This window comes from Lissotriton helveticus, chromosome 1_1 (assembly GCF_964261635.1).
Source record: "Lissotriton helveticus chromosome 1_1, aLisHel1.1, whole genome shotgun sequence".
In the NCBI taxonomy this organism is placed as follows: Eukaryota; Metazoa; Chordata; class Amphibia; order Caudata; family Salamandridae; genus Lissotriton; species Lissotriton helveticus.
In genome coordinates this window covers 1,897,756,903-1,897,777,722 of record NC_136057.1, presented here as the reverse complement: position 1 = coordinate 1,897,777,722, position 20,820 = coordinate 1,897,756,903, and positions in this window count along the sequence as shown.

The following is a 20,820-nucleotide window of genomic DNA, read 5'->3' as shown; positions in this document are numbered from 1 at the left end:
CACTCACACCCAGTCAACAGATCTGGGTTTAATCCATCACCGATCTTTAGCCCACTCTGCCACCCCAGTTCAGACATGGCCATATGCAAATCAGTCTGACTCTGTGCCTCATGGGAACAGTCCAGCCCGAACTGCCAAGTCATGCCTTCCCTGGACCGGAAACAAGCTTCCTAGGACCGGTTTCCGGCATTTCAGCCGTCTTCAGCCCGGCTTGCTTGAATCCAGTGGCAGAGCAAGGGACTGACGTCTGAGCATACCCTGCCATATTATGGCGAACAAAGTGGTACAAAAGGGGGTGGTGATGGAACATAAGTAAATCATCTATCGCCGCATAAAATTACAATAGGTATGAATGTTGCAATGCCACAAAATATAAAACATACAAAGTGTCTTTTAGTCCGGCATATTTCATAACTATCTGGATTAAATAAGTAAATTGAATCTGGCTTAAAAAAAATGGAAATAAGGAAATAATGTAATCAATAATAGACAGATTTGAAATCATACCATAGTCATTATATGAGGTTTTCAACATTACCAATGCTTTAACTTTTAATCAGATTTAGCCTTCTTTTAGCCCACAAATCACAGAAATTGATGTTTATTTCACATGCTGCAGTGAAAGTGCATATGTTAAGGCAGCATCTTGGCCAAAAGTGTAAACTGTGGAGGACAAATGGAGGTTCAAATGTTGAGGTTTTCAACTTTTGGATGAATTTCAAATCTGTCTAATTGCATATATTTGACGTCCAATTCTTTAACCTATAAATGGACCCAGTGGTGGCTGGCATCTACGGGGAGTGATGGGGCAGGCAAAAGGATGGTGGGTAAAAAATAAAGTAAAAATCCACTTACCTGCATCAAGTCATCCTCCTCACTGCATGTCTTCCTTCTGTAGTCCGGTGTTCAGCGCGGGCCCCAGCAAAGTGCCTTAACCAATCCTGGTGCTGCTCTCATGCTGTATGAGAGCAGCACCTGGAATGGAGGGAGCGTCCTGCACTTGCTCTAACCCAGCTGTCTTAAGACAGCTGGGTTAGAGGTTTCAAAGTACGCATGGAATTACACCAAATTTGGCACAAAGTTAGAGCTCAAGTCAGAAAGCGTGCTTTTTTATTTGGTGTAGATCCATTCATTTGTTTTTTAAGAAATTAGCATTTAGAAAAGTGCTCAGGTTTGCCTGAAGGTGTTAAAATCTAGAGATATCTAGTGCAGTTTTACTTCCATGAACCCAAATCCAAAAATCCCAAAATACTGGATTAGTTGCAGTGGCTTTTTCTCCTCTCAGCCTTATCAGAAACGTGCATCTGAAAAAGAACCAGCTGTACTTTAATACTCTGATTAGCTGGGCACAACAAGAAGAGAAAATGTTGCATCTGCCATTAAAAAGAACATAAAATGACACAAAAATGTGGGCACTTCCTGGCCCGAACTTGTGTTTAATTACTAAAAAAATACATTTTGTCTGCAGTAACAGTGCCTGGTATTGCAACACCCAGCAAGGCCCCAGTGTGGTTCCTTGGTACGACTGTTGGACCAAGGAAGGCGCCCATGTTTCTCCACCATGGTGTTACAGGTATTGGGTCCACAGTACGCGTTCTGGTTCCAACGGCAATGAATGAGGGTTTATATGGAAAACAACACCTTGGTTCGACCATCTGATGGAAGGTTGGGTGCAAGGCATGGGCAGCGGTAACCGTCCAGTGCATGTGGCTGAAGGCCATGCACAGAAAAGACGGTGACCAGTAACGGAGGACCGCCACTGCTCATGGGCCTCCTGTAGAAGGTTGGACATGGGGCACCTGGCACGCTCTTAACTGCGAAGCAGAGGGATTGGCCAACATGGGAAGCCTTGATGCAGAGGTTTGGGTGCAGTGCTGGGCCTCTCTCCAGACCTTGTGGCCAACTCTCCGGTGCATATACCAGAGGCCAGGCCCTGTGATGAGAACCCCATTGTGCATGTCGGGCCTGTAGCAGGTTGGATGCAGGACCAGCCACAGGGAGGCCCAAGCTGGCCCTTCACTTCACTTGGCCTTCCTGAAGAGGTTTGGGTGCAGATTCGATGGCCAACTCTCCAGTGCACAGTAGAGGGGTCAGTTGCTTACCAAGGGGTTGGCGCAGGGGCCGACCCCCAGCCAAGCCCTTCAGTGAGCCATCCATCACTCATGACATACCCCAGAATGCTCTAGTTTAATCACTAGTACAACATTCTTTCACTCTCCAACCACGTCACAGAAATACGCATCTGCTCCACATCCTCTAGTGAGCATCCACTTAGGGCACAATTATGATGCGGTAAGGAATGGCTCCGCACCTCGGTCGGAGCCATCCTTACTACCGCACCGTAATCTCCTATTTCTAATAATTTCCAACCAGCCCATTTTGATGGAGTCAGTCGGAAATTATTACAAACAGGAGTTCTGAATGGCTGAGTGAGCCCATCTGCCATTTGGAAGGCCTTCAGCAATCCCTAGGCCGGCTCTTTCCTCCCGAGGGATTACGATGGCAATTTCCCACTGTTTTTCTGTGTCGGCCTTTCCGACACAGAAAGGCTTTGGGAAACTGTCTTTGGGGCACCCAGTAGGGCCCCCATGGGAGCAAGGCCTCCAAATGGCGGCCTGGGGCACACCTATGCTGCCACCCTGTTGATCCCTGCACCCCTGCTCTTTGCTATGAGCACATGCATTCCATTTGGAATGCATGCTCTCATAGCAAACTATAGGATCGTGACTGAACAGGGTTCGGTCGCATCCTAATAGGTGGGCTTGAACGGACGACAGGAGGTCGTACGGTTTCATCTCCAGAGCGATATCGAACAGACTCTGATCCGTCCGACATCGCAATCGGGCCCTTAGTCAGAAACCGTTAAGCAATTTAAGATTTTGAGTTCCAAATTATACATCCACTTTTTGTTTTTACATTTTTGTAACTACAAAATACTCATTTTAAGTGCATTTTACAACCTACAGTGCAGTTTACTTCTTTAAACCACGTTTAGACCAAATATTTGAAATGTGTAGACTCAGCATTAGAGACTCTGGGCCTTATTTATGAAGGCCTTGCGCCTCCGGTGCGTCACTTTTTCCCATGTTAAAAGTGACGCACCGGCGGCGCAAGGCCTTCATAAATAAGGCCCTATATTTGCAAAGATATTTGCTTTCTTAAGTGAAGATTAGGTATGCAAATGCAGGGGTTTACGAAGGCAAAATACTGATTTATATAATCGAAAACGATGCAATAATGCCCTTAAAATGGGATTTCCTCACAGAAACATTCGGCCAGTGTGGTGTGATTTCTATGTGAGCAAGTCTACCCAAACGGGTTCTTTCTGAGTTTTCCCAGGTAGGTCCATCTGCAAACAATGATGAACACCCACAAACCTTTCGCAGGTAATATACCACCCTGAAAATGCTCACAGACTTCATGATGTCAAGAACAGTGGTTAATCCATTTTCAGGGAAACATTTAGAAAAAACACCAACGAAATTGATGGTGGTGAAGAGAAAGGAGGTTTCTTACAAGGGACAATAATTTCTCTTTGATGACTCAACTGTGTAATGATAATATTCATTGGAAGTTCTTGAAACTTCTATGCTGCTTTTTCAACTTGTTTTCTGTAAATATACATTCAAATGTGTATGTTCATTGTCGGGACTAGTTTACAAGCCACAGAACAAGCATGTTTCACCAAGTCAAATTGTGGAAATTGGATCAGTTTAACTCTAAGTCCTGGAGCTCAGTAACTCACAAAGGGGCTGATTATGAGTTTGGCAGTCCCCCAGCTGCCAGACTCATGGTGGTGTGGTGGTGGCAGACCAGCCACTATTGCACCGACGGTCCGACTGCCCCTAATCAAGTTGGCCGTCCGGACCGCCATTGCACCACTGCTACCGTCAGGGATCTCTGGTAGCAGGGGCAGTCTTGAGGCCACAATATGCTTGGTAGGACCACTGCGGACCTGGCAAGCATATTACGAGTTTTCCTTTCTGCCACAGATTTCATGGCAGTTCCTCCTCCATGAGAACTGTAATGTAAGCCTGGGCATAGTTTGCGTAGCAGCACTACACGTAGCTTCACATAGTATACTTTAAACTTCGCGTAGTACACGTAGTCTGCGTAGCGTAGCTGATGACACTGTGTACTTGTCTGTACTGTGCAAAAAATGCAAAATAATTGCAAAATGCTTCCTGTACATGACCAAATATGATAAAATAAATATTTCTATCTGTATATGCTAACGGCATATAGTACTTTCACAATGGTGAAACTGAAAAATTAGCAAGCAGTGGGAGATGTGATGATTTTGGGATCCTCCCTAACCTAGGGAGAGTACCAAACAGATGCCTTGAAAACAAAAAAGCACATCTTATTGAACGATTTAGTTGTGGTCCCATCCTCTTAGGACAAACCCAAACACAGTTATTGGCAAAAAAACATTCCCAACCAAAGGCCCTGCAAAGCATTATAGGATGAGATTAGCAGTGGACAGTGAATAATATATAGGGGCAGATTTATGATGCCCTTGCGCCTCCTTGCGCCGCAATTGCGTCACTAAATGTGACGCAACGGCGGCGCAAACAATGCGCCCTATTTACAACGTGATGCATCTAAGAGATGCGTCACGTTGGAAAGCCCTGCGCCATAAGGAGGCGTTCCTGCGCAGGGGGGGGGGCGTTCCTGCGCAGGAACGCCTCCTAAAAGTGGCTGAGTGATATCTATGAGATTTCACTCAGTCACTTTCTACGTCACTTCCTTACGCCTGCTTGAAGCAGGCGTAAGGGTGACGCATAATGCATAGAATAGGTGGCTCCTGTGCATTGCAGGAGTCATGTCGCACTTGCGACATGACTCCTGCAATGCGCCGCCCATACGTCGAGAGATGCGTCACGCATCCTCACTTCCTTGCACCATGGTGCGCCGCATCATAAATGCGGCGCACCATGGGTGGCGTAGCAGTGGCGCACCGTGGCGCATGTTAACTGTGGCTCCTGTGCATTGCAGGAGTCATGTCGCACTTGCGACATGACTCCTGCAATGCGCCGCCCGTACGTCGAGAGATGCGTCATGCATCCTCACTTCCTTGCACCATGGTGCGCCGCATCATAAATGCGGCGCACCATGGGTGGCGTAGCAGTGGCGCACCGTGGCGCATGTTAACTGGCGCATCCCTGGGGATGCGCCAGTTAACATAAATCTGCCCCTAAGTATACAATATCAAAATAATTCTACAAAGAGCTGCAGTTCAACTGGTGGTTACTAGATGTCCCTAACGAGTCAAATGCAAATGCTTGATGAAAGGGTTTCAACGGTTTTGCATTTGACTCGTGAGGGACATCTAGGGACGACCAGTGGAACTGCCGCTTGATGTTAGAATAATTTCAATGCTTTGCATTTGACTCGTGAGGGACATCTAGGGACGACCACTGGAACTGCAGCTTGATGTAAGAATAATTTCAATACTTTGCATTTGACTCGTGAGGGACATCTAGGGACGACCACTGGAACTGCAGCTTGATGTAAGAATAGTTTCAATGCTTTGCATTTGACCCGTGAGGGACATCTAGGGACGACCAGTGGAACTGCAGCTTGATGTAAGAATAATTTCAATGCTTTGCATTTGACTCGTGAGGGACATCTAGGGACGACCACTGGAACTGCAGCTTGATGTAAGAATAGTTTTAATGCTTTGCATTTGACTTGCGAGGGACATCTAGTAACAACTAGGTGAACTGCAGCTCTTTGTAGAATTATTTTGATATTGGATACTATAATATTCACTGCCCACTGCTAATCTCGGCCCATAATGCTTTGCAGGGCCTTTGGTTGGGATTGTTTTTTGCCAATGACTGTGCTTGGGGTGGTCCTAAAATGATGGGATCACCACTGAAGTTCAACAAAATGGGATTTTTGTTTATGCTCTTTGTGTTCAAGGCATCTGCTTGGTGCTCCCCCTAGGTTAGTGGTGACCCCAAAATCATCAGCTCTCTCATTACCTAATGTTTTCATTACAGAAATTCAGTTTTGTGAATTAGTTATCCGCTGATAAGCATGTAAAATTGCTTTTTTTAAAGCATCTGAGAATATTGTTTATTTAGATGCTATGCTACGTTGATTAAATACAGTTTTGATACTGTACTAAGTGTAATTAGCAAAGTGCGAATTAGTACCAACTTTGCATGCTCCATCAGCGTAGCGTAGTTTTAAGCCCAGGGTTACTGTAATGGAGAGGAATCAGAGGGTAGCATACAGGGCCCCCTATTGCCTCTAGGCCAGGGGGTGCATGCAAGGGGGCACATGTTGTACCCTCCTGTGTGCATGCACTCCAGTACCTGCATGGCATGGGCTGCACCAGTCCATGCCGAGCAGGTTCTGCCTTGGATGTTCCCATTGCGGTGACATGGTTACGCCAAAGAACCATCAGTCAGTGACTAAAAAAGTCATAATCTGGTGGGCTGTGTGCTCACTGGTTTGGCGGTGTCAGAGCGGGGAGGCGGAGTGGCAGTCCTGCAGCCACACCGCCAAACTTGTAATCAGTCCCAAAGTAACTCTAAATAAATTGATTTTCCAGCCAGTGCCTTATCTCAAGAAAAAGTAGTTAATTCTACTCATGACATAATATGCGGGTACGTCTGCTACAATATTGGGAACACCCTAACAGCAATGGGAAAAAGAGATGTAATGCTTCATAATCTGTCCTCGAGTTCTATTATACCCATTGTGGCTTTATTGCTGTCAGGATGCTAATTAGCAGATAACTAGGTGCAAATTTAAAGTCTCAATCTACCAAAGGCCCAATTATACTATCTTCCTTGACTGTGTGCGAATGACTCCGTTTGAGGTGGGCGCATTGCCACTGCAGCCACCCAGTCAAAGATTATTCACCTGGTAGACACTGCCTTTTTCCAGATATCTCTGAGGTCTTACAGAGTGAGCAGGCTGGAAACAGACTCAGAGAGTCGCATGTCAAAAACATGACCCCGCTCAAAAGTGAAGGAAGCCCGCAACAGGTGCGCCTAAAAATGGGAGCAACTCCTCAAGAAGGTGAGACAGGAGTCTGATGGGGTGGGTGGGGAGGAGTACATTTTTCCCTGGATTCTGTACTCCAAGGGGCCTATTAGCAAGAAATAGCGACATTTATCGCTAAACGTGGTTAGTGACTTTTTTTTAATCGCTGCCTATCACTGGATATTTTAGCAGCGAGAACTGTTATTAGCAACGTTTTTCTCCATTGTGCTAAAATATCCAGCACCAATGGGGGCTTAACCTGATAATCCACCCCCATTGACTATACAGGTAAGTCAACTTTTTAGCAAGAGTTAGTTTATTGCGATAATCGCGCTTAGCGTGATTTTCTTTATCGCTTCGCCTGCCTTGCTAATAGGCGATAGCTGTGTTATCGACTGTTTTCAGTCGCTAACAGTTTGGGTACGCCCACTTTGCATGTCATTAGCGATAAATATCGCTGATATGCAAAGCGGGGCCCACTCTGTAGCTATCGCCTACAAGCTGTCGCTAACTGCTGTTAGCGACAGCTTGCTAATAGGGCGATAAAAATATTGCTGCTTTAGCGGGAAAAAGTCCCGCTAAAGCAGCAATATTGCCCTTGCTAATATGCCCCCAAGATCCATGGGCTGCAGCATCGTTAAAGTAAGAAAATATTGTGATAGTGCACTTTCGCATGCCAGAAACCGGTCCCCGGAAGCTTGTCTCCTTCCCAGTATAAGAATTGGCTTGGTAGTTTGGTTTGCCCTGTTCCCATCATGCACTGGGACAGGAACAGACTAATTTGCATATAGCCAGGTTCTGAGCTGGGATGGTGCAATGAGCTAAAAAACAGGTGATGGATTAAAACCATGATCTCTTGACTTGGTAAGAGTATTCTGCATCATTCAGAAACTCTGTCCATCACCACCCCCTTTTTCCAAAAGCTAACTGCTGTTAGCGACAGCTTGCTAATAGGGCGATAAAAATATCGCCGCTTTAGCGGGAAAAAGTCCCGCTAAAGCAGCAATATTGCCCTTGCTAATATGCCCCCAAGATCCATGGGCTGCAGCATCGTTAAAGTAAGAAAATATTGTGATGGTGCACTTTCGCATGCTGTGCACAGCTTTGGCAATAGAGCAGGAACTGGGGGTCATGGTTTCCGTCTTTTTGGCCAGATGCAGTTCGGTGAACTTATATAGCACCCGTAGGGTTATAGGCAGTTCGCACAGCAACAAGGCCCTATTGCTTCAGTCAACTCTGGAACCCCGCAGAATTTTCCCTGTCCAGGAAGGAGGGTCAAGATGTTCTTGTAACCCATTTGGGGACAACAGGGTGGGGGTGACAACACGTCTTTGCGTCATCGATTTCTCACTTATCTTTGCAGTGCTTACGTCACTCATTGAACCTATTCAGTGCTTCCCCTGGTTAGAGTCTCTTCTTCCTTGCCATCTCCTTCTATAGGCAGGACAGGCTCCTCTTCTCAGGACAGATCAGGGAAGATACTCAGCACTTGCAGAAGAAATCGTCGGATCCAAGGTAATGTTGTACACCTGTCTGGGAAAGTGGCTGTAAAAGACAACAGTAATGGGCCACAGAAACGTCTCCTGTAGACTGCAAGGGCATTGGGTATTTGTTGTTGAGAAGTTATGGAAGACTAACTTGGGGTTTCAATCCTATTCTCGTATTATGTTTCCAGACAGAGTTTGTGGATTCTACAGGCACCGTTCTGGGACCGGTTTCAGGTGGTTGTTCTGCTTTTACTTATTGCTTCCAGGAAAGTGGGCTCTAGCCTTTGTCTTCACATGTCAGCAGGAAGGAGGGATGGTACAGGGAGTCCCTGGCTCAACAAAACCCAAAAGAGAGGCACAAAAGAAGGGGAAGTCTTCACAGCTAACACATACCAACCTGATAGGGTAAACAATAAAGGGACCAATAAAGGAGGAAGTGAGAAAGGACTGCCTCTGCACTTCAAGTCTCTTGTCTTCCCAAACCTTAGTCTGGCTTATCGCACAGGCTTCAGGAATACATGGAAGGAGGTCAGCAGTATACATTGCTTGTCTAGTAGGCTACCATCTTCCTCCAACTTTTACACCATCCCCACAAACAAAATCCAAATTGGATTTCACTGTGTGCACAGTCAACCATGAGACACATACTCCTTACTCATTCTGCTACAAACACACAAGTGAAATCCACACACAACGAGATGCAGCTAAAGACATGGTTACAGGAAAGTTACACACTCATTTAGAGGATAGAGGACAATACAGATCCTCTCTATGCAGGTTCCAGGCAGAGAGGCCTGTCCTATCATATTAAAACCTCTCTATTCTGCCACCAATGTTAGTCCACTGCAATCAAAGAGGGACCACAAGGCAAATGGTGTCTCTCAAGACAACAGAGCCTCTCTTTGGGTCGCATTTCAGGATACATTGGCAGCATATATGCACAATTGTTGTGTTCATTGAGACAAAAGAAAAAGTTTGAAAAACACTAGAGCCTTGGGTGACTTATGGTGTAAGCATACGCTCTGATAGTCCTGTCCCAACATTTATCTAATATACATTCTTGGCCATCCTCTGCTCTCATTTGTTTTCACTGTGTCCTGTTTTTTCTTCATTCCTTTCTTTAAATCTCTGAACGAATAGATATTCATGATTCACATTGAGCTCTAGTAATTGCAATCTACTGATCTAGAACATGTGGACGATTAACATAGTCCACTCTTAGAGGTGATGTTTTAAAAGGAAATATCAATGCGCTCTTCAATATTTAAGGTTTAAGAATGGCGTGAAATCAAACTTATTTTTTGACTCATGAATTTATTCAGATCAAGCTTGTTATGCTCAATAACTTATTACTTTTAAAAGTTGGTGGGAACTTTGTTCTATACCAGTGCAACAAAACAACAACTTTAAGCAACCCACCTAGCATTAGGGAACACGAGACAAGGGTGATTTTTAAAAATGCAATAACAGCAATTGTTTGTAAGACCACAACCATGACCAATCCCTTTGATATGGGTCTGTAGCCAAGATATTGATCTGCCCAAAAAAGTGTCAGATGGTGCATTGTACTGGAGCCTGGAGCTGGAATGCTTCTCAGGGTGGGTTGCTGGCCGGTGGCATCCTTTTACTAAAATTACAAGGCTTCTTAACCCCTTCCACACTCATGACGAGCTGGGCTCGTCATGCAGTAGCCTCCCAGCACGCTCATGACGAGCCCAGCTCGTCATGAATAATGGGTTTTTGCATATTCCAGCACAGGGCTGGAACTCATCGAGCATCGATGTGGTTAAAGATCTAGTTGTTAATTGCAGTGATCCTTGGAAATTTGAAAAAAAAAACTTCTGCAGCAGAGTGTGGAGTAAGGCCTCTAATCCCTTTTTGTGTTAAAACGAGGCCCAGTGGTGCATTTTGGATTCCATGTATATGTATATATTAGGCCTGGTGAAAAACTACGCTACGCTTGCGTAGTTTGCGCAACTACGCGCTATGCGAATTGCACATAGCACAGTGCAAAAACACATAGCGTAGCGGGCATTTTTTGCTTGCTCGTGGTCCTCAACGTCAAGTTGGCGACCGCGAGCAAGCAAAATGACATCCCGGCGAGACTTTTTCCTCATTCCGGATCAGCAACATCAAGTTGCCAATCGCGAGTATGGAAAATAAACCTCCCGGCGAGATTCTCAATGCGGGGAGGTCAGGTTTCTCATTGCGAGTGGTCACGTATGCTCGCTACCTCTCGCGATGAGAAACTATCCAGTCCGTGTTGATCAAACTGCTGCTCGAGGTCAAATCTACTTGAGCGGCAGAAAACGATCGCTTGCACTGTGCAAGATGCCATTTACAATGATTGCACAGTGCGGACAAGCATCCGGCACTGTGCAATCAGTGCGAACAGCCTTTCCCTACCGCACTACGCAGTTCGCATAGTGCTACGCGTAGCTCACGTAGTGCGAAGTGCACTTCGCGTAGCTCTGCGTACCGCTACTACGGGAACTACGCCCAGGGTTAGTGTATATTTTCATTTTTTTATAGAACAAACACAGAGAATCGCATTGAAGCGCTTTACATGAGCACCAGATTACATTACACAAGTTCAGATTCATAATATTTTAAGCACAGAAGAGTAAGTGGTTTACCAGAATCACCGGATTTTCAGCCAACGACAGTTTTTCAACCTGATGCCCCAGATACAAAGGGGACAGCTCTGGCTGTTAGGCCACATCCATATTTCTAAATTATGTGTGAAAGTCATAAACAAGTGGCATGATGATGTACGTTCAGGTATAGTGAGCACATTCTCAATTGAAATGGCTTTGTGAAGTAAAAAACTCATAGCAGCAATAAATACTCAAAGGTTCACCCGGAGTCTTGCTTTGGAATAGTTGCAAGCGTTTGATTCCAAATGGGTCTCAGGGGCATAGTTCAGCACCTTTGCACTGGTGCACAAACAAGGCTAATCTTTTTAAATATTACTTACATATAGACCAAGACTTTCGCTACCCACCAAAAATCGGCTTTTGACCCATCAATTTGTGAAATGCTGCTGTATATCCCTTGCACTCCAGGTGATGTTATTTCCTAAATGTGTGGAAATATGTGCGTTTTCTTTTTCCTTGTTTTTCATCGACATTTCCATCACTGTCCAAAATCAAGCCTGAGTTGTCCATAAAGAAGTCACCAACACAACTGACAGTTCTGTTTCTTCACATTAATTAACACTCTCTGTATCACAGAAAAAGGTGGAAACGTATGTAACCTTTCCTCTCCCCAATCTTGGGGGAAAGCATCCAGCGCTATAGCCCCTGTATCTGGGCTCCAACTGATAAAGGGCCACATGTATAAAGCAATTTTCCGAACACAAAAAGGGTTTCTTATGTATCAAACCCTATTTTGTGATTCGGTAACCTGTTACTGAATCGCAAAATGGGCTTGCGATTCGGTATTTGGAAGGGGCATATTCAGGGTGTCCCTTCCAAATACTGAATCATAACGGTATGTATGAATGTTTTGTGACCGTGAATGTTTCAAGTTGGTGGTAACCCATTTGCAAACCGGAAGGGGCCCCCAAAGGACCCCTTCCCCTTTGTGAATGTATGCAAAAACATTTTTTAAGAGCACTTAAAAATATAAAGAAAACTTTTCATTTTTCGTTTTCTAAAGCCTTTAAGGAAAACAGGCTACTTTACAAAAAAATGTGCTTTATTTAAAAGAAATCACAGACATTGTTGTCTGCTGACCACAGCAGACCACCATCCCTGTGATTTTTGCGATTCCTAATGGGTCGCAAATTGCGACCTACCTCATTAATATTTAAGAGGTATGCCATTTATGACCCACTGGGAATGGCAGAAAGTGTTTAACACACTTTCATATGTGCCATTTTGTGATTTCCTAATTGCGAATCATAAGGATTCACAATTAGGGAATCGCAAAACGCGTTCTTAATACATGTGGCCCATAGTCCTTTATCTGAAAAATCAATCGAGATGCAAACAGATCCCCTCCAAATGGCTCTAAACAACTCTAAAACCTCTGAAAAAAAATTCTCCTTCAATTTCCAGTCCCTGAAATCTATTACATTCCTTAACTTTCAAACTGCCACTACATTGTTTATCTCAGGAAAATACTGGGCCCCTACACTAGTTTTGTATTCCAAACACGATTTCCACATCTCTAATGCTCAATCTGACAATTTCTTTGATCTACTTTCTCCCAATTGTGGCAAATAACCCCACTCTCATCTCCAAACAATTTATGTGACCTTTCCTTTCCATCTCACTCCAAGTTCCTCCTGTTTCTTGTTCTGAAAATATCACTCCCCAACTTAAGTTCTTTGCATCGGTTTCCAAGACATAACCTGTCCTTACTATAAAAATAGCTCGACCATTCCATGCCTCCAAATTTCCCATACACCTTTTTAATTCCTCCTTTGGTTTCAAAGCCATTAACATCTTGTCTCCATACCACAGGCAGTTTGAAAGACCTAAAGATTCTGTAGTGTAAAGTAGGAGTAGTTAGAACTTGAGGGATTTCCCTCAGCAAAATTCTGCGGGTTACATAAAAATGTTCTGAGATTCTGCAGAGTTCTGCCAACAGACAGAAAATATATATGCATGTTGTGTACTGGCACTGCAAATTAGCACCTGCATCACACTATGCACAGAAACATTAGCATGAATGGCACCACGCAGTGCGCAAGTGCACAAGGTTGTTTGAGTTGATTTCGCTGCTGCTCGGGTAGAACCCTCTCGCAACCGCCCGCTTTAGAAAACCTCACTGGATGTCTTCCTAGCAACCAGAAATTTTGCTAGGGGGCACCAAATCTTGCTGGCTCACCCTCGCCAGCTCCCATTTCTGGAGCCTTGCAGGAGAAAAAAATCAGGCACGTGGTGATTGGCAGATTTTGACTGGAGCTCCGCATTACAAGAGTAACACAGAGCCACCAAATTCCACCAATTCAGTGATCAGAATTACATTTTCAACTCAGCCTAGTTTAAAGGGCCTTAAACAAAACGTCTGAATTGAGGAAAACGAATGGCCAATTACATGTGCTTACTCTGTCAACTTCACCTCCTGTTTCTTTAATAAAAGCTTCACTTCCTCTCTGATCTTCCTGCTCTTTTTTTTTAAATCTCCTGATTTTTTTCTCTAGTAATAACAACTGTACTATCACTGTTTTCTTTTACGAAACTCATGCTCTGAGAAGGTAATAAAATGTACTTTTCCTGATTGATAGTGATAATTCAACTGATATCCCAACACATCCATATTCTGATCCATAATCAGAATGTCATCCAAAGAAATAATTAACCTTATTCCCTCTCAAAAACCCACTACCGGTCTTATCACCTTTGTAAAATACCCGTGGGATGCCCATAGTTCGAATGAAAGGCATTGAAACTGATACAACTGACTCTTCCATCTTAACTGTAGGGAACACTGACTTTTGAAAACTGACAGAATTGTAAATTTTCACCATCCAATCCAATTTCTGCAACACATCTCTCAATAAATACATTCCATCTTGAAAAGCTGCACGTAAATTGTCGTTTATTGCAAAGGTTTTAAATAATTGAGCAATTAATCAATAAACTAAACCAAAGTAAACTAAAAACCATCTTGAAATGTCTGTAGGTCACATATTAAGTCAGTTCTGCCAAATTTATCACCAGTCTCCAACCCTTGTCTTTTTTCTCCACCAGAACCTGAGTACTTACAAACCCAGTTTCATAGAAAAAGGGGACCAGGAGTGCTTAAAGGTCCAGCATTTGGGCTCCAATTATAACAAGAACATAGGAACGAGGGTATGCAGTTCTAATAGCAAACATAAAGAAAGTCTCTTATGAACGGGTCAGTAGAATCCTGGGGAGTAAGTAGGGAGTGCGACTCCTCAGGAGCAAGAGCTCTCAAACACCCAGATTGGTGTCATGCTTCATAATTGGGCGAGCTCCATGCCAGGCGGCACTGCAATGCCCAACGGGCACCCACAAGGGGGCTTTTTACCGGAGATCTTTTCGGTTTGCTGTTAGTGTTTTATGAAGCCTAGGTGTGGGGCTAAATAAGTGTAGATGGTGTGAATAATGAATATGTGTATCAAGAAGGTGCAGGTTAAAATAAGTCAGGAGATACTCTAAAAAGGTTTTAATGAGTGGGTCCCTTTGCCTATGTTAAAAACGTGCTCACTAGCATCAGAAATTAATGATCTATGATTCCTGGTGGGTCAACATGTTTCATGCCCTAATCTGTCAGCAAAGGATCTGGTGGCAATTCATCAGGACCTGTGTACCCTAATATACACGGTGGCTGGAATCTTGAAGTGCATGTAAGGCTATTTCCAATCACCTGGTAACTATCAAAAAAAGTGTATAGATAAGTTTCAGGGTAGATAAAAACCGACCTGTAACACAAATAAACAAATTGGAATTAAAGACAGTGACGATTCATTGGTGTGGCATGCATAGTATTGCAAGTCATGCCACTACTCTGTGCACACTGACATGTTGCTTGACATGTAATAAACAAGAAAATCAGATGTGAAAGTCACCACAAACGAATCCCAACCACTGTGACCTCGGGAGTTGAACTCACCCTAATATGGGGCGGTTGGACTTAAAGAGTCAGAGCGGGGCCGCTCGCTAACTATGCTCGCTGAAATAGAATCAAAAAAGAAGTCTGAGCGGGGTAAGCACGACGGGTAACTAAAAGCTCCATCTTGTTAAGGATATCTGTGTCAGGGCCGCCTGTGGAAAGCATTAAATACTCAGATTGTCCGACCGACGGTGTGCAGAACAGCCTACCCGGGCTCGGTTGTATCAGAAGTGAGGTAGCCGTCCAGAGCTTGGTCTAATGTATCATAGCATCAGGATACTATTAGGTGCAGGTGTGATGGGCCAGAGGCAGCTTGAGCAGTAGCTGTCCTCGAGTCACATCGCGGGTGCCATCTTACCCCCGTAGTCCACGTCGTGGGGAATATACTCCAACTGCACTTTTCTCAACACACCATAAAAACCAAAAAACACAAAAAGGGGGTAGCTAAATAGTGTTTAAACATTGTCAGGGCAATCAAGCGATTGTTACTACTATGAGGGGAGTTCATAACAAAAACGTATATGTGTCTCGTTATGGAGAAGATAATACATAGTAAATAAAAATGATGTTGCCAGTGCGAAGCAGAAAGTACCTATAGGCGATTGAGTTCCACTAAATGGGTGCAAAGCCTAGCATAGGTCAAAGTTTATATGCACAGTATACTAAAGTAGTGTATGTCGTGGAAATGTAACATGAGGGAGGGGCCTGGTACTCAAAAAGTATGCTTGTCATTGTGAGCTCAGTCGAAGGATGAAAAGTCACGTGCCCATCGCAAATTGTCAGAAATAGTGCAACAAAATGTTTGGACAGGGTTCTCCTACCTGCGTGTGAACATCAGGAGGGAGGAAGGCCTGGTAATTATCATTATTACTGGAACACTGGAGACCAGCTTTACATAGGAGGTCTGGTAACAGAACCTAATGTGGTGGAGCTAGTAGTGTACCTTTCCGCTCCATGGGATATCATCATTGAATCCATGTATATGTGTTGCAAGGCAAAAAAAACATTTTGTTTCCTTCTGAACAGTGTATTTTTGTTCACATTGGGGGTGTGCCTTCAAAATGGTCCGTGTTATATCCTCCGATGAGTGGCCTTTCTTGAGATAATGTGTGCTCATTTTTGTACTGAACTTTTTGCAGCATATTTTGCTGGGATGTTCGTTTATTCTCAATTGTATTGGTTGTGTGGTCATCCCCACATATCTCATCCCACAGGGACAGCTCACCATATAAACACAATTTTTTTTATTGCAGTTGGTGTGTGTTGATAGTCTCCAGGTGAAATTGGTGTCCCGGTGCACTTCTTTGGTGGGCTCAGTGAACTTACAAACTGAACAGGACCCACACGGGTAATGTCCCTTAACATGGGGCATGCCCCAAGGTGATCGTTGCTTTGGTTGTTGCTCCAAAGCTGTAAATGCTAACACATATTTTCCCAACGCTTTGAATATTCCTTCTCCAAACAATAAGCCTCTGGCTTCTTCACTAGATTTTTCTTTAGCCAGATTTCCTAACTTTTTGCCAATATGCAATTAGTATTGTTTTTACGTTTCTCTGCTATTCGAACTGCAGTTGCATTTCCCCGAAAGCATACAACTTTTGAAATCAACCTCTCAGCAAATGTATATCCAAATCAATCCCTTTCATATATGTTCCTACAAATATTCTAGCTAAAGGATCCAGCATGTCCAACAGCTTATCTTCAAATTGCTTTAATGATCTTTCTAAGCCGTACTTGTGTCTCTAGCCAACTTAAAGAGGTAAGTAATCAGTACTGATCTTGAATATTAACCCATCATATTATTACTTTCCGAGTTTTCCAATGGCCTTCTTATCCAAAATGTGATATAATCTCCTTAAATGCTTTAGAGGCATCCAGTCTGAACTCCAAATTTGTGTTTTATAGGATCTTTCATTCACTTTTTTACCCTTATTTGTTTTGCTATTGCCTTCTCTAAACTCATTGTCCAAGCAATCCTTATAGTTAAGATCCAAAATATATTCATCGATATCTATTTCACCTACAATCTGCTTCAAAGTTTTCAAATTAATGTCCTCATTTGCAAAGATGCCCTGCCTACCTTGTGTGCCGCTTTGAACACCCATTCTATGTGAGTCACTCTGGATTCCCATTTTGGCAGAAACATTGCCTAAGTTCCTTCTCTTTTTTATACATTTTCCACCTGAGCTTTTATTAGTTATTTCTTCACCTTCTGAAACGGAATAATATTCTTAATCAACATTTGAATGCTTTCTTCTATCCCTTAAAACAGATTTAACTTTTTCCTGTACTCTTCCTTTAATTCTTGACATACTATTTTCATAACTATTTTCTCCTGGCGAGCATCACTTGTACCTTGGCAGACATGTTAACAACTGTTTGTTATCTATTCTTATTGAAACAATTTGCCTTTATAAAAAAAATAGACTCCCCAATTTTTATATTTGATTACAGGTGTAGGAGAGTAGGGTCTGCAATCCTATGATCACCCAGATTTTTGCTTTTTGCTGCACTGGTTTACGACTTTCCCTGGCTGTGGGCCTGCTAATCAGACCCACAGCCTAGCTGTTCTCTCTATCCAAATTGTACTTAGGTACTGAATTGGCACTGGGCCCTCTCCAAGTCCCTGTACCCAGGGCTGAGGTGCACCCAGAAGTCTCCCAGGGGCTGAAGCATGTATTGTGCCACCCCTGGATTGACTAACTAAAACTGACACAACTGGCTGCACGACAGCTGGGGCAAGGTGGTGTACTCACCCTTTGCTTTAGATATAGTATACCTATATCTAACCCTAAAATGGACACACAGATCTCCTATCAGTCACTCCTATGGCAGGCCTTAACAATCCTGAAGGCAGAGTGCTTGGAATCGTGTGAGATAGTGCTCTGGCATGAGCTGAGCCTGTCTGCGGCTTTCGGGATCCATCCCTTAGCCGTTTCCATGATATCGCATACCATATACTCTTAAGTGCATTATAATCCTCGCGGTTATGTGCCAACTCTGGTATCGCTTTATCAAAACATGTCGAGTAAGGTGTCATACGAATTGGAATACTAACCCCTCGCCAATTCTGGCGACGGGGTTAGCATTCCACCCTTCTAGAGGGACACGACATGTATGTAACCCCTAACCCCGGTTAAAGTCAGACAGAGCCTTAGCATCCACAAAATGGATGCTGCCACCGAGACACAAGTCTGCCCTCCTGCTGCTGGGAGTCCTCCCAGAGCAGGAGATAAGGACAAAGGGTTTCCTGCCAGGGGCGGTGCCAGCACCGTCCCAGACAGGGTTTTGTGTATTGTAGGTAGGCAGGGCTTTAGAGGAAGGTGACTGCACGTGGCACCCCGGTGCTCACTGTGCATAGGCTGGCTGACCCTGTGCTGGGGAAAAGCCCGCCAAGGAAGTGGGTGTAACCACCCCCCTCCTAGTCCCACCCATAGGGCAGGACTTAGTCGCGTGCCAGCCCCCTTTTACAGGATAAAGGTAGAGACTGGCCCCCTTCCAAATCAGATCATCTTTGAATCCTGAAACTACTTTCTGCGAAAGGAACTCAAGACTTCTTCCTAAGATTTCTCCCTTGTGACTAAGGAGTAGTCACCCTGCATCCGCAGGCACCATCTAAGAACACTGCGGTCTGCTGCAAGTCCTTCCTCCGGAATCCGACTGCCCAGCTCGACGAGAACCGGCTTCCCTGGCACCTCTGACCTCTACCCACCTCTACAGCCCAGCTGAGAACCGTGGGTGCGACGAGACCTCAAGGGACCGGCCATCTGCAAGACTGCACGACTTCTTTCCAACAAGCCCGCCGAGTGAATTCCTGGTGAGTGCTTTGGGGTCCGAGAAGCCCCCACCCTGAGCAGCTCCAGCACCGAAGAGCAGCCCCCCAGCATCTCCACGATCTGCGTGGGGCCCTTCTGCTTTTTACTGCTCACCGCGTTGTTTGGCTACTAGCCCGCTGGCTTGTGGCCTTCCTGACGACGCCCGACGACATTTCTGCTGCTGGTCTGGTTGCTCCAGACTGGCCCTTGCTTCCCTCCATCGGAGAAGTAACCTGGACCCTCCTGGTCCACTCAAGACGCCATTTTAGGTCCACCGCGTGGGCCTTGCATTTGCCAAGACTTGTTGCCCAATCCTGGGTCCAGCGACGTCGACAGCAAGAACCTTCGTGGGACAGCTCGCACCTCCATCCTGGTCGCCGACAACGCCTCCTGGTCCGAGAGACTGCAGAGCCCAGCAGCGCCCACTCACCTGACTGCGGTGACTTCGCCCGGTGCCATCCTGGTGCCCACTTAATCACTGGCTAGTGATTCAAGAACTTGGTCCCCTCTGCTTTCAGGTTTCCTTCTTCCTTGATCCAGGCTTGGATCCATCGAACTTTTCTTCACTGGTCGCCTGCCAGCAACTTCTTCCTTCCAGGCTCCTGGTCCGGCAACGAGATCCCCGACGTCTTTTCAGACCTATGCAGCTGCAGCCCCTGGGCTAGGTAACTTCGGCACTTCGGTGTTCCAGCATAGCCTCACTATCCTAGGGTCAGGATCCACTGTCGTTTTCTTCCTACCAGGTCGGGTTCGCCCGTGAACACTAACTTTGCCTTTACTAGCCTCCATAGACTTTGTCCCGCATCCCGCGTGAGAGTGCACACTCTGCACCCGAGTCCCCTAGGTCTCCTAGAAGTAATCTAACGATTCTATAGTCAAGTCCTAGCGATTCCAAAGCCTATTAGTACTGTACTTACCTGCTAGTAATTTCGCATTCCACTTTTTAAGTATATGGTTTTTCGTGCCCCTCGGGCATTTGTGTATAACGTGCTAACTTAAGTATTTTCGTAAGAGTTTTGTTGTGTGCCTAGCACCCTGTCCTCATAAAGAGTACAGGGTTGTTGTGATTCTAATAAATACACTGTTTATTTTCATAACACTTGTGTGGTGTCCTTTCACTGGGTGTTCAAGGGGTAATGTGATGGTAAAACAGCTGGCTTAACACGCCCTCTAGAGTCTTAGCCTTAGACTGCTCGTATCCATGCTACTAGGATAGCTGGTCTATAAGGTTGACTTACAACCAATCATCAATAAGGGTTGTTTGGACTGATATATAGTGATCACTAGAATAGTGAGCACTGCACATCAGGCCAACTTCTCACATTGGTGAGCAGCGGTTGGGATTTGAGCTTGCTGTTGTTTTACCACACATGCCCTAAGAATATCTTGTGAAAGATCACATAAGTACTAAAGGTACATATAACTTAGCTTAGAATACTCTGAGTTCTACTGAACCAGCTGTTGTAGCTCCTAGGGCCTAGCACACCCTAAACTACAACTCTAGCAAGGGATCAGTAGGCAAACATATAGTGTAGGTAAGTGCACCACTTACACCTCACTAGAAAAGCATGTCGACTCAGGGGGACTCTACTGAGACTCCCCTGGTCAGTGTTGACCCTCCACAGGTCACTTCAAGATATGCAGCTCTCAGTTTTCAGGAGATGAGACAAATCTGTGTCTCCAGGAAACTGAAGCAGGGGTCTAACCCCACCATTCCCTTTCTGATAGGTCTCTTAGAGACATATGATGCCAGAAAGCTCTCTCAGTTACATGAGAGCATGCCAGCCTTAGAGGGAACCTCTGGGGATCCAGACCTCCCCAACACTGATTCAGCAGTTGAGGAGGAGGATCAGGAGGTACTCTCTGGGGATGAGGTAGACAAGGGTCTTGAGGTAGTCAGAAGGCTAACTAGGACCGACTTAGACTTA